Consider the following 14,694-nt stretch of genomic DNA (forward strand, 5'->3'; position numbering starts at 1 on the left):
TAGAAAGTCACAGGAACGGATTCAGTGTGCCAGGCAAGACCACAACTTACAGATTATCTATAGAACTGGAAAGATAATGTCAGTGTGTTACAGAAAAAGTTTGCAACGTTCCTGGCATAAGGATCTTGGAAAAGCTCCTCGCCCCTGAGATGTTACTATGCTGAACAAGTAGACAGGACCCCAAATCTGTCAGCTATGACAATAACTGGCTGTCTTATATGTACAGTTCTCATCACATAAGCTCAACCAAAGTGGTGCCAAAACAATCCATCATTTTGTTTTATTTGGTATTTTAATGCAAAACAGGTCTCCCAAAAATCTATCCAAAAGTTGTGTTTTCCAGACCTTTGACAAAGAAACTTCTTCGTTGTTTTTGTTTTTATTTCGTCTGAAGCCTCAGTAAAGCCATCGCAAGCACATACTATCTTGTATCTTTTATCTTTACAGGGGCTTTTTCAAAAATTAAAACCTCTTAGCTTTATAATGTTTGGGCAAACAATCCATAGGCAAGAAAAAGTAAAGTTCAACCACATCTGACAGCAGCTATTACTCAAAGAGAAGGTGCCATATACTGCCCAAGACAGATTTATTTCAAAATGCTCTCATTTGGCTCCAGCCAGTTAAAAGTATGCAAGCACGGAACTCAGTGCATAAAGTTCTACAAGCCCATAAAAGTAACCCTCAAACAGAGGCTCCATGAGAAAGGGCCATCCTCGGAGGTTCACTGACCAAAATCCACAATTATGTTGGAATTCCCGATGTACTGCTGAGCCACTCAACTGCTGAAGAGGCAAAGGGAGTCCAGCAGGGATTACTGCAATTTTTATGTCCATAAAACCTGCCAACAGTGACAATATAACAGCCACAGCCCTTCTCAGAAAAATAACTCTTTTTTTCCTCTCATGGTAGCTATTAAGTACAAGATATTGACAGGCATTCACAGATGGTTTCCCAAAAGCAGCCCATCCTACCATGTGATGTGGATGGAGGCCATTTGCCACCAAAAGGGGGTCTCACTCCACATAATCGAGGAAAAAGGCCACCTGAAATGCAATCAGTCTACCCAGTGTGCACTGGGTGCCTACATGCACAATGCTTTACAAGAAGGTTAAACCAACACGAGGCCAAGAAGTCAACCTTTACTCAGCACCTAGTATCAGGTTTTCAGCCCAAATTGCTTTCCTGTCTGCTTCACTCAATCTCCATGAAACCTTGGCGTTATGTATTATTATTCATATTTTTACAGAATAAGAAACAAATTGAGTGCATTTCTCCCCTTCTCATAATAACAATTTCACATTCACAAAAACTTGTATACATTAATGCCAAGGATGGCTGCTGAATGTATCTCGATCAAAGAGGTTGAACCATATGAGTTAATATAGTTAACCATTTTTACATATGAAAATGCCAAGTTTATATGTACATATTAATAGAATGAAAAATGCCAAGAGCTTCTGGTGTGCTAAGACGTCTTAGGTAGGACCTGTTCATTTTCTGGGGGTTCCCAGGGTTTCCCTGAAAGACGTCTCTGGATCCTTCCAACCCACGGTACTTGTCAAGTGTCAATAGGAAGTTCTGTTTTGGAGAAACGATAAGGCAGAAAAATCCGGCCTTCTTTCAGGGGATAAATCTGAAACCATAGGAAATAACAAGGGGGGGAAAGGCCTTTTAACTTGGGAAGGCAATAAAAGCGTGTTCCAAAGTGTAAACAGTTTAAGACTCTGTAATACCTGGCTCTTCTTCCTCAGCAAAGGCGTTTGTTCCATCTCCGCTGAGGAAAATCTCCGTCAAGACTTACAGGTGATTTAGCTTCCGAACTAGTCTGGTCCTGTATGAACTCCACCACACTGTATTTATGGACTTCCATAAAGTGGAAGCATCAAAGCACCTTCGCCCAGGTCCCCAGGCTGGGCTGGCACCCGGGCCATGAAAGCAAACGCCTGATCCCTCAGTTCACAGGCCCAGCTGCTCAGGGCCCCTTTCCTGCTGCCCCTCCTGCCTCGTGGCCCGGCCCACAGGGATCTGGTTTTATCCCCAGGAGGCAGAGTACAAAAGCACAGTGTGAGGATAAAGGAACCGGAGAACCTACCCCCTGGGCTGTGATGTTTCCAGCACACCCGCTGCCCACAGATCCTCCGCTTCCTATACCTGCTCGCTTCCAGCTGGCCTCCTCCGTGCTGACTGAGAAGGTCACCCAGGCCCTCTTACCATCGCACAGAATAACGCCTCCTGCCGAGGACATGTGTGTGGGGATGGGTGCACCAGTACACATGCTCCTGAGAACGTGTGTGCATGATCCTTCTGCTCTATACCACGCCTGATCTGCCCACAATTGTGAAGGTTTGGTTACTGTTTGTACAAAAGGCAACAGCAAAGAGGGTGCGAGGTCTGGCTTTCCCCAGATGAAGGAGGGATTGTCAGTTTGCACTAACATCACAGAAAGAGGGCGAGATGGCGATGACTAGGCACGTATTTAGAATTACTCTCCCTTTAAAAAATTCTAATCTGATTTTAGATCAAGTCTCTAAATCTAACTACCGGTTCATGGAAAATGGAGAGACATGGAGGAACAGAGTGCCCAGGTCCAGATGTGGGTAAACGGGTAGATTTGATGGAATTTCTTTTTAACCTCTAGACAAACAGAATGCCCAGTGCTAGGATCCATCTACAATATCCCTGCCAGGTGGATGTCCCCAGCTATCTCCAGAGATCTCACACTTGGACAGATTTAAAATCTCCCCCTTATTTCTCCCTTTTTCCTGAGGAAAAGCCTGCCTCTTTTTAAGCTGGGTTTGCTATGGTCAGTGCGGTCAGGCTAGCTACATTTCCCAGAATTCCCCTCCCTCTGGGTTCTGGGTCAGAGTTGCCAAAAGAGGAGCTGGAGCAAGATTGGAGAGGAGCAGCGAAGTCTCCAGAGGAGCCTGGCAGGTCCCACTGTCCTCACTGTCCTCTACTCCCCATTTAGCTCTTCTTCCCAGTGTAGGCCCTGCTGACCCACAGCGGTCCACCGCCAGGCTATTCAGCGGCAGCAGCTTCCCACAGACACGCCCCCAGCTCCCCTCACAGGCCCACCTCAACGGCCGCATGGGCTCCTCTTCTCAGATCTCTCTGCAAGCGCTGACCTGCCCACCTCGGCCAGTGCTTCAGTCGTTTCTTAAAGGGATGACTCCTTCTCTGATCCTCCAACTCCACTTTCTGGACCTTCTTGTCCCCTGATCCTCCCACAATTGTGCAAGGTTTAATTCCTGTAATAAAACCTCAGCCCACACTGCTGCCCTGTGGAGCCCTGTGTGATACACCTCTAGCATCTCCTCGACCTGCCCCTGCTTCCCAGGCCTTCGATGGACAGTTCTCATCCTTCTACAGGAGAGCCTGCCAAGGACGGGAGAGTCACCATGACTTCCCACTGCTGACCTCACTCCTCTGGCTGTCACCTCTTGCACCTCCGTGTTTCTGCTGAGAATGGGTTTCAACCCCTCTCACACCAGGTCACTGTCTGTCCTATCCTTTCCTTCTGTTTAATTGCATATCATTTATCTCATCTTTTAAAAACATTTTCCTACACATTTAGTAAATTATACAGATATTTGTAAAGTATACAGCCAGTAATGGGTTAATATCCAAAATATATAAAGAACTCACACAATGTAACAACATGAAACCTAAACAACTCAATTAAAAAGTGGGCAGAAGATCTGAATAGACATTTTTCCAAAGAAGACACAGAGATGGCCAACAGGCACAGAAAAGGTTATTCATCATTGGCTATCAGGGAAATGCAAATCAAAACCACAATGAGATATCACCTCACACCTGCTAGAATGGCTATCATCAAAAAGACAAGAAATAACAGGTGTTGGAGAGGATGTGGAGAAAAGGAAAGCCTTGTGCACTGTTAGTGGGAATGCAACCTGGTATGGCCACTTGGAAGGCAGGATGCAGATTTCTGAAAACAAGTAAGATTAGAACTACCACATGCCCCAGCAATCCCACTTCAGTGTACTTATCTGAAGAATACAAAAACACTAATTCAAAAAGATATATGCACCCCTACGTTCACTGCAGCATTATTTACAAACAACCTACATGCCCATCATTGGATAAATGGGAAAGAAGAGATGATACACCACACACACACACACACACACACACACACACACACACACACAATGGGATACTATTCAGCCATAAAAAGGAGGGATATATTGTCATTTGCAACAATATGGGTTGACCTTGAGGGCATTATACTAAGTAAATTAAGTCAGATCAAGAAAGACAAATATGAATGATTTCTCTTGTATGTGGGATATTTTTTTTTAATGAACAAACAGAACAAAACAAAAACCAACTCATAGACACAGAGAACAGACTGGAGGCTCCCAAAGGGGAAGAGACCTGGGGGGAGGGCAAAGCGTATGGTGATGGGAGGTAACTAGACTTACCGTGGTGATCACTGTGTAATGTATGCAAATATAGAATTATGATGTTGTACACCTGAAATACATATCATGTTGTATACCAATTTTACCACCACAAAAAAGAATAATAATTTCACTATACATCCCTAGTGGTATAAACTCTAACAATAAAAAGAACTGTAAAATAAATTCAAAGTGTTTTTATAATATTTTACAGTGTTATTCTGAAATGATTATTAGTTATATATAAATGTATAAAGAAAGAGAAAACAAACAAGTAGTTACCAGTAAGAACTTATTTTCTCTCTAAAAAGAAGAAGAAAAAAAGGAGGGAAGGAGGGAGAAGCAGAGAGGAAGGGGTGATAGAACTATGACCAACCCAATAGCAATAAACACCCGTCATACGCGGGTTGTGGTCTCTAAAGAATACCATTTCCTATCAAGGAATACCAGCTCCTTGGAAAAACACCTACTTTCAGGCTTCGGACAAGAACTACAGCAGGTGAGCCTAGAACATCTTGTCAGAACAGAAAAGAAGGGAGCTGTGGAAGAGCTTAACCTCAAGAGGCTTCCACCGGCCAAAATGGAACAACTTGAGTATTAATAAGAAAAATGCATTAAATAAATATCAACTATGTGTACAAGTCCATACGTTAATTATGATAATTTTTTAAAAAGTAAGGGATCAGCTTTGGCTGACATTAAGAAAACCAACTCATTGAAACTAGCAATAACAACAACAAAAAGAGGGAAATGGTTGTAAATTTGACATCAGTCTGGCCTTCCCTATGCAAATTGCCCATCAAGATGATCAAATAGCTAGTTTTCCAGCAAATAAGTGAAGAAGAAACACTAGCATCAGAACATCCCAGATGTAGACAATAAGATTCACAGCTGCTAATGCCACAAGAAGAGAGACAACAGGTACTAAGAGCATCTCATGAAAAGAACCTGGGTTTTTTTTAAGCCATTATTATTTTACATTCCTACTAATATATTTATTGATATGATCGGATGTCTGTGTTTCCTTGACGATAATCCAGGAAAGGGAGTGGGAGGCCATGAAGTAGACAGAGATACAGATAGAACAAAATTGGCCCTGAGTTAATAATTGTGGCTGGGAGGTGGGTAAATGGGGGTTCATTGCCCCTTCTCTCTACCTTTGTGTGTGTGTACAATTTTCCATATTAGAAATTTTAACTGATGAGTGTTTGAAGCTAAACTCCCTGAGTTTGTATCCCAGTTCAGCTACCTAATAGCTATTGAGCTGGAGCAAATTACGGCATAGGTGTGACCCCTCTGTAACTCAGCTTTCCAACTATGAAATAGGAATGATACAAACAGTCACTGCCTTGGTGGGCTGTTCTGAGGACTCGGTGAGGGGATATAAGTAAAGTGCCTAGAATAATTCCTGATATACTGTGCACTAGGGGTCCTGTAGGTCAGTGGAGTGATTTTTAGAAATCAAGACAAGATTTCTAGAAATCGCAACAATATCTTGTTACCCATGTTCTGGAATGACCAAGCCATTATTCAAGATGGTATATCTTTTCAGGGACAGAGACAAGAGAGGAATCCACTGGACTTGTAAGGTCCACAAAATTCTAAGAATCCTAGAATAATTCCTGATACACTGTGCTCTAGGGGTCCTGTAGGTCAGTGGACTAGAGTCAACATCCTGGATTCCTCTCTTGTCTCTGTCCCTGAAAAGATATACCATCTTGAATAATGGCTTGGTCATTCCAGAACATGGGTAACAAGATATTGCTGCGATTTTTAGAAATCTTGTCTTGAAATTTTGGAGACTATTACAAAATTCTTTTGAGCAACCCTTCCTAGTAAGACATCTTTAGGCTTTGAGGGTTAAAAAACATCATACACAGCTGAGACGACTTGAGTGAGGCAGAGATTAAAGCTCTCTTTGCCTTAAAACCAGATGTAACTATTAGTAAGGGAGACTGACTTTTAAAAACATTCTGAGAGGAAGGCAGTGACAGAACGCTCAGATTCAACATAAATAGCTTCTTCAGAAAACGTCTGCCTTGGAAAATTTCCCTTGGGATAGATTTGCTTTTCTTTAAACCAACTTTATTACTTTTAAATCCCACCTTAAGCAGAATCATAGCCGTGTGATCTACAAAGTACTCGAGTGTACGGGTTCATCCTTTATGCAAATGTAGCCGTATAGGTAAATGTACACGTCAAAAATCAGAAAATTATTCACATTTCAATTAAACAACTTAAAGAAACTCAGTACAAGTAGGAGCTAATTCAGTGGTGTTTCATCCTCTGTAAAATGTGCATATATATATATATATATATATATATATATGCACATTTTATATATATATAGCTTAGACAAACTAGCTCATAATAAATGCTATAAAAATGTCCCATTTTTTCCTTTGAACAACAAAGATAACATTTTTTAAAGCATATAGACAGATTTTCAGAGAGGTAAGGGAACAAAATCTATAATCATTCTGTCTAATCAATTGTTTTATTAAAAATTATAAAAGTAATAATTGAATATGTTTAGAAAATTTAAATGGTTCATAAAGAAAAATTTAAAAATCGAAGCCTAAAATAAATAAATGCCATATAAGTATTAGCTAATATTATCTTTATTAATATTTCACTCTTTCCAGTTCTCAAAAATTAAATGTCTCTCATTCAGCTTCATTTTCATTTCATCCTGTTTATAGCAAATATTGATTCACATCATTGAGTACATACATATTTGCAAGGATTTGAAAGGCTTTTAAAGTGGTTTTTTTTTTCCTCTCTCTGTTTAGGCAGGCATTCTTATCTAGATAGATAAGCTTATAGGCAAATAAATTGGTTCTACATAAGGACTCCAGCACTTACATTAATCATGCGATATCTACATACTTTGGTTTTCAGAAAATGCCTATAAATATCTATCAATCAGCAAATATTTACTGTCTGTCAACTATACCCAAGTCGGCATGTTAGGAACCGTGGAGGTACAGGGAGGAAAAGCCACAGCAAGGGCCTGGGAGGAGGCAGAGGGGACCCTGCGGACCAGGATCATTCAAATCCTTTCAGGGAAGATGGACTTGAGCCAAGGCTTCAGGGATGAGTAAGATTCAGAAAAGGGAAAAGGAGGGAGAAGGGTATGAACAAAGGGAAGGAGAGGTGTTGAGGGGACACTGGGATGACCCGGACTGAGGCAGAGAGCGTTTGTGAAGAAATAGTGGTAGAGAAAGTTAGCAAAGGTATCCTGATCCTTGAAGCTCAGCCTACAGATTTTCAACTATATCTACTAAGTGACACAGAGGAGGAGGGGTTTTAGAACAAAGCCTTGGCATGAGTAAAGTGGTATTTTAAGAAAATATTGGATGTGGAGTCCATCAAGCCTTCAATGGTTGAGTTATTTGCAGATATGGGTATTTGTGACTCCTTTCTCTCCACGAACTCATAGTAAAACTAAGAGGTCCACAAGAGACAGATAAAACTAGAGGTTAGAGAGCCATGCTGGGAGCCCCCTGGAGGAAGCAGTAAATCCCCTGGGACCCAGCACAACCTGTGAAGCAGAGGGGGCACTCCAGGCCACTCTGTGGGAAATGAAACATTCCTTCCTCAAGTACGAAAAGGGAGGTGAGTCCAGGGCAGGTCTGGCCAGCAGTGACCTGGCTCTCCTAGTGCAATTCTTCTCACTGCTCCCTCCTGGGGGTTTCCTATGACATCTGTAGGGTTTCAGATGCAGAGATTGAACAGTGCAGTGATCTACTCTTTCCATAATTTGATAAATTCCAAAATCCGTTTCTTTTTAAAAAAATATATATTTTTATTGATTTTAGAGAGAGGAAGGGAGAGGGATAGAGAGAGAGAAACATCGATTGGCTGCCTCCCACACACCTCCTACCAGGGAATGAGCCCAAAACTCAGGCATGTGCCCCGACCAGGAATTGAACTGTGACCTCCAGGTTCACAGGCCAATGCTCAACCACTGAACCACACCGGCCTGGCATAACAAGGTAATTCTTAAAGCCCCGCGTCCTTTCTAAAGCTCTCGCACAGATCCTCAGAGCTGCCTGTTCTACCTCCAAGCCCCCAGCCTTCCCTGTCTCTGCCTCCCTGACCTCCAACTGACCCAGTTCTGCAATAATCAACAGCCAGTGAATGCCACACAGAAACCCCCTGTCATAATCTTGGGGGGTGGGGGGGGGCGGGCGCAGAGGAAGGTTCCCACAGCATTTCCATTTCAAATGTTAATGCTGAACTGCCAGGAATTCACCACTGGGTTCCCCTCTCCCTCCTCCCAGGGCTCTAGTAGAAGTGATGGGATAAAGAACAGCAAAGCCCGCTTACCCCCTGGCTACAGAAACAGCGTGCACTCTCTCAGCCAGGTAGTCCGTGTGCAGTACTGTGGTTCTCTCTAACAACGCAGACCTGCCCACAGAGCGCCCTCTCAGGCCTGTGTCCTCAGCTCCCAGTGACCTGGGGGGAAACACCTAACTCCAATAGATGGCAAGTATGAGGGGCCACAGCCAGCACAGAGGAGAGTCCCTGCCAATACTTGGAAATAGAAGATTTCAGATAAAGGTGACCGCCGGAGGGGAGTCTCTGGTGCTTTGCAGGAGCGTGACGCCTGCTGGGTCTGAACTGTCTGAGAGGAAGGGCCGAGGATGGGCAGCAGTCAGGCAGTGAGCGTGGTGGCTACAGGGACGAAGTCCACGTGCAAGAGAATCCCCATATCTGCTATTAACTCAACCACTGGAGCCTTCAGGGGATGAGTTACTTGCAGATATGGGCATTTGTGACTCCCTTCTCTCCATGTTCAAGAACTTTGTTGTCCATTTGCCTATGTTTACAAGACCTTTGGTTGGCCATGTAGGTAAATTTAACAAGTCAAAAAGTATAATTCCTCAGGTTGATATCACTATTGTCCTTACTTTATAGATGAGAAAACTTAGACATAGAAGCTAAATACCTTTCCACAGGCCATTCATTATACATTTAATATAAATATAGGGATCAAAGCTCAGGCAGACTGATGCTAGAACCAAGCCATTGACACCCACACCAAGCCGCTTAGCCAGGAGTGTGTGGCTCCCAACCAGTCCCTCACTGATGGGCATTCTCTTTAATTCCAGTTTTTTGCCACTAAGAGGATGCTGCTATAAATATCCATGGACACACATCCATGGCCACATCCTGATCTATGGGTGTTTTTATTCTTTCATTCAACAAATACTTAATGAGGGCCTACTCTGTGCCAGATGCTGAATTTATAATTGTGAGAGAGACAGATGCAGTCTTTGTTTTCATTCTGATGGGAGAAGAGAGAGAATGAATGAATGAACAAGAAAAACAGGAGATAATGTCATTCAGTCATATATAGAGAATTAAAATAGGGTAATGTAATTGAGAGCCACTTGGTGAGAACTATAGATATTTTTATCTGATACAGATCCCCAGTTGTGTAGTTGGTGGGTTGAATGATACAGTTTTTTTAACTTTAATAATTACTGCTACTTTCCTTCCTAAAAGGCCTGTTTCCTTTTCTACCAACAATAGAAATACAAATCTCATTTCCACCAACAATATAAATAACAGATATTTAGAAATAAACTTTTTTCCAACAAACAATAGAAATACAGATCCACACACACACACATTTCCACCCACAATAGAAATACAGATTTAAAAGATTAACTTTTGTCTTCCTTTGACTCACTAAGAGAACTTTAAACAAGTTTTCTTTGTCTAACTATGCTGACCTACTTAAAATTCAACATCTATTAATGTTGATTGGCTAGAAAGTAAGCATCAAAAATTACTTTATACCACTTTGTATACGTTAGAAAACTGTGTGTGTGTGTGTGTGTGTGTGTGTGTGTGTATACAGTTGCTATGCCTATGAAATGAAGAACGTGGATCTCATGGAACTCTCTCAGGGAAAACTCATGCCCTGTCTCTGAGGTTGGGAGGGGGAACTGTCTCATCTCATGTTCTTAATATAAAGAGTAAGAGTTGGCATTTTTAAATGATAGCTGAACACAGTCAAGAATAGCAAGGAAGCAGGTCTAATAATAGGTTGAAAAGTGTCTCCTATGAAGAAAAATGCTGATAAACATTAAAAAGTGAGCCTTCAGGCCTGGGGTATTTTCAGGAGCAGCAATCAAAAGAATACCACAGTGCCCACCCTCCACAGCCTATGGAGCTATCCTTCCCCCCACATCCCCTTTCCTTACTGATAGGCGGGCCTGGTTATCACAAGTTCTCCGGATGGTCATTGTTTAGAGGATTCATAAATATGCAACAGGAGAAAATGGAGCCACAGAACTTCCAACTGCCCTGAGCTACAGAAAGGAGAGAGCCTGTAGGGACCCCTTCGGCCATTCCAAGGAAAGTGGGGGGCCTGAGACACCCCCTCTCTGCCAAATCACCCCGAGAGATGGCAGCCTCCATGCCTCCATCCAACCTCTCACTTGAAAGGCTGCACACTTTCTGTGCACAGGAAAGCAGGGCTTTATTTGAAGCGTGTTTCACAAGCAGAAGCAATGGAAAGAATTCCATGCCTCATCTTTTTTTTTTTTTTTTCCTCCCTTGAAATTTGATCATATTCCTAACTTTAGTCATACTGCCTGGTTTCCTTTCCTTAATGGAGTGAAATTTATGTCTGTGATTAGAGAATTGGCTTGGGAAAACCATTTGAGTTTTAAAAGTTATATGTTTTAACAATAATAGATACGGGAACCCTGGAAGAAACCCAGTGTGTTTTGGATGCTAATTCAGACATCATAATGACTTGCTATTTCCAGCCACAGTTAGTAGGCAATGGTGGTATTAGACATATTGGAGAACGAAAAGAATTGAGTCAAAAGTTTTCACAAGGATAGTGTAGTGACAAATTTAAAAGTGTAGCCTGGATGTGTAGCTTTTTGGCTAAGATGTCTGGAATTATTTTGAAAATAAAGAATAAGGTGACACGCATTAAAGAGTAGCTTTTCCGGAACTGTATGTACTACAAGCATGACCCTTGAACTCTAGCATTCATAGACACATGAAAAAAAAAAGTACTCAGGTGTTCCTTGATTTATACAACAGATGTTCCTTAATTCATCCATATTTTTCTATATATTTGGAGGAACTCGCTACCAATGAGATGATGTAGTCAGAGCTTGAGAGGAAGCTGGGCAAGACTGCCCAAATCTGAATGTAAATCCCTCTACCTTCCCGCTGGGGGACTCAGGCCAAGTTATTTAAAATTTCTGAGCATCACCTTCAAAGTAGGGTGCTATCAGTTACTCACTTCAGAAGGTGTTGTGAGATTTAAATGAGAAAACAGAGGAGACTTCGTTACATTTTAGTTCCTCCCTCCTTCCCACCCATTTGTTATGTTGGCTTTGGGATCACTGAATGGGAAAAAAAGAGTCCAGACAAAAAAAAAGAAGTGGGTGTGGGTGGAAAGGAAGAGCTGTTGGGAGTGGTCTGTAATATTTGGCAGAGCAGCCTCAATGAGAGGACCCAGGAACACCTCCCACAGGTGACGCATGGCCCAAAGCCAGTCTCTCTTGCTGTGACGGACACTTCTGCAATATGAATAATTGGCTCCCAATGGTTTTAATTTTTCAATTTCTCTAATCATAGAATACCCATTCATTTATGTAGCTGCTCACACCTTAATCAATATATTGTTTACATCTTTCATTTTATACTGTTCATTTAAATGCTCTAGGCCTGCGATAGTGCTTATCCCAAAAGAGTTAATAAATAGCTATTGATCCTTACAGCATGGTAGCCTAAAAAATATTTCCACAATATCCTAAGCATAGCATAAAAGCAAAATTGAATTTGTTATTCCAACCAGTGATTTCACATACAGATTCTCAAATCCTCACATAGCACTTCAGCCTATAACATCCTCCATCGTGTGTAGATTTCACAAGGCTAAGTGACTCTGTAGGGTTCTTAATAAGTTGATGGGGTACAAAACACAAGGTTAAAAAACTGTTTAAAAAATAACTTCTGGCCCTGGCTGTTGTGGCTCAGTGATAGAGCAATGGCCCTCGCATGAAGGGTTACAATTCCTGGCCAAGGGCATGTACCTGGGTTGCAGGTTCAATCCCCACTCTGATTGGGTCACGTAGCAAAGAGCTTCCATTTTCTTAGACCTTCGCTTGTCACTTTCCTCAGCCCTCAGTTGACTGTGTAAAGATCACTGTCTGCACCCGTCAGAGGTGTGAAGAACAACCGAATCGCACAGAGGTCGCTGGGGCTTGCTCCCACACACAAGATGAAAAGTGTATGAGTATGTATCACGGGCCTTCAGGATGCCTTGTGAGTAGGTGAGCCTGCCAATGCCGCCTCCATAAGCTCCAGAGGCCAAACATTATCGACATGGGAGGCGTGCGGCTCATCACACCCCCATCCCGAGCACGTACAGGAACTGAAAGCAAGGAACACATCAGTTGGAAAGCCAGGGTCTTCTGCAGGCACATCTTCTTTTGAACAGAGACATGTAATCTCCAGAGAAGAGGCGGGAAATCCATGCCCTGCCTTGAGAGAGCCGTCTGATGATGACACAGCTGTCCTCACTTCATTCAAGAATCTAACCTACCTCCTCTCCTTGCGCCGTGGTGTGAGGAGTCACTGGGCAAGGAGAGGACGTGAGTTCATCTCCTCCTTCCTCTCCATTTCCCTGAGACTGACCCGTGGAGTTAGCTGGGTGCCTGGTTTCCTAGACAAGAAGTCACAAGCTGTTTTTTCATTGTAACTGAAGACTGCTGAAATATTTTTCTATTCCACATTGCAAAAACAAATAATTCATTCATGTACGTTAAAAAAAGTATAGTCAGTTCATTACAAAGGGGAGAAATCACGCCAATGCATTATTTGTGTAATACAAGTCCATACATCCAGGCTGTCCCTCATCTTGTTTTTAAACGTTTAACTAGTTCTTTTGGCACCATATAGATGCATAGTTAGATGGTTTCAAATAGCACCAATCCTCTAATAAAAATATTTAAATAAGATTTCATACCAACATAGCTTTATACTAGCATTTCTGAAACGAGCACAGAAAATACCCATTATGGTAAATTCTCTGCTCCCACTCTCACCAACATCCACTCCACCACCACCAGCTCCACATGGCTTCATTGCAGGGGGATCACGCTATAATGTTAACTTGCTATAATCCAAATTTCCAGCCTAATGGAAAAGCAGCTTAGATAGTTGCTTTTTCTGAGGCAAAATAGCAAATGAAAAGAAGCCTGCTGTGGGAGAACTGAGGAAGTAGGGCAGACTTGGGCGGGGGTAGGTTGGAGGGGGTGGGGAGAGTAACTCCCAGGGGCTATTTCTAGACCCCTTCCCAGTCCCTGTGCGTATGCCTGGGGGTTTGTCTGGTTTTCATTTTGTGGATGAAGGGGTGTTAGAGGTAGGGGGCAACTCTAAAGGTGACTGCCCTTGATGCCGGGGCAAAAGAGCCTTGGAGAGTCCAGCTCAGCTCTCTCTGCTCCTCTGTCCCCTGTGCCTAAGGCCTCCCAGCTCCCCTGGGTCTTTTCCAAGTCAAGCGGCCACAGGGACCAGAGCAAACACTCTGAAATACAAGTCCTGCCCGGCCGGCGTGGCTCAGTGCTTGAGTTTAGACCTATGAACCGGGAGTTCTCAGTTCGATTTGATGCCTGGCCAGGGCACATGCCGGGGTTGCGGGCTCGATCACCAGTGGGAGGCGTGCTGGAGGCAGTCGATCAATGATTCTCTCTCATCACTGATGTTTCTATCTCTCTCTCCCTCTTCCTTCCTCTCTGAAAGAAAAAAAAAATTTACACACACACACACACACACACACACACACACACACACACACACACACACACACGTCCTTGTGGAAAAGAAGCTGTGATCAATAGAGCAGCCTTCCTATGAGCCCCTACCTGATACAGTGATTACACCGTCCTGTCAAAAACTTCCTTGAAATGCGATTCCCCGCTACCCACCCCGTGATTTAATAAGGATTCATCCCAAATCAGGTCCTCAGGGGGGAGACACAAAGATGAAATGACAGGAAGACGGACCCTGTCCTCAGAAGAGGGGTGGCTGAGGGAGTGTAAAATCCAACTTCTCTGTAGCATTTCCCCTTTAATCAAGCCCACATGTCTAACGCCAGGGAACTTAAATGTGGTGAGGAGGGGAGGATTATAAAAATGTTCACTTTCATCCTACAGATATGAGAAAACAAGAACATGTTGCCATTACTCGACAACTTTATAGCTGCAAACAAGGGCCAGTAAATCAACCA

Source organism: Eptesicus fuscus, chromosome 6 (assembly GCF_027574615.1).
Source record: "Eptesicus fuscus isolate TK198812 chromosome 6, DD_ASM_mEF_20220401, whole genome shotgun sequence".
Classification (NCBI taxonomy): Eukaryota; Metazoa; Chordata; class Mammalia; order Chiroptera; family Vespertilionidae; genus Eptesicus; species Eptesicus fuscus.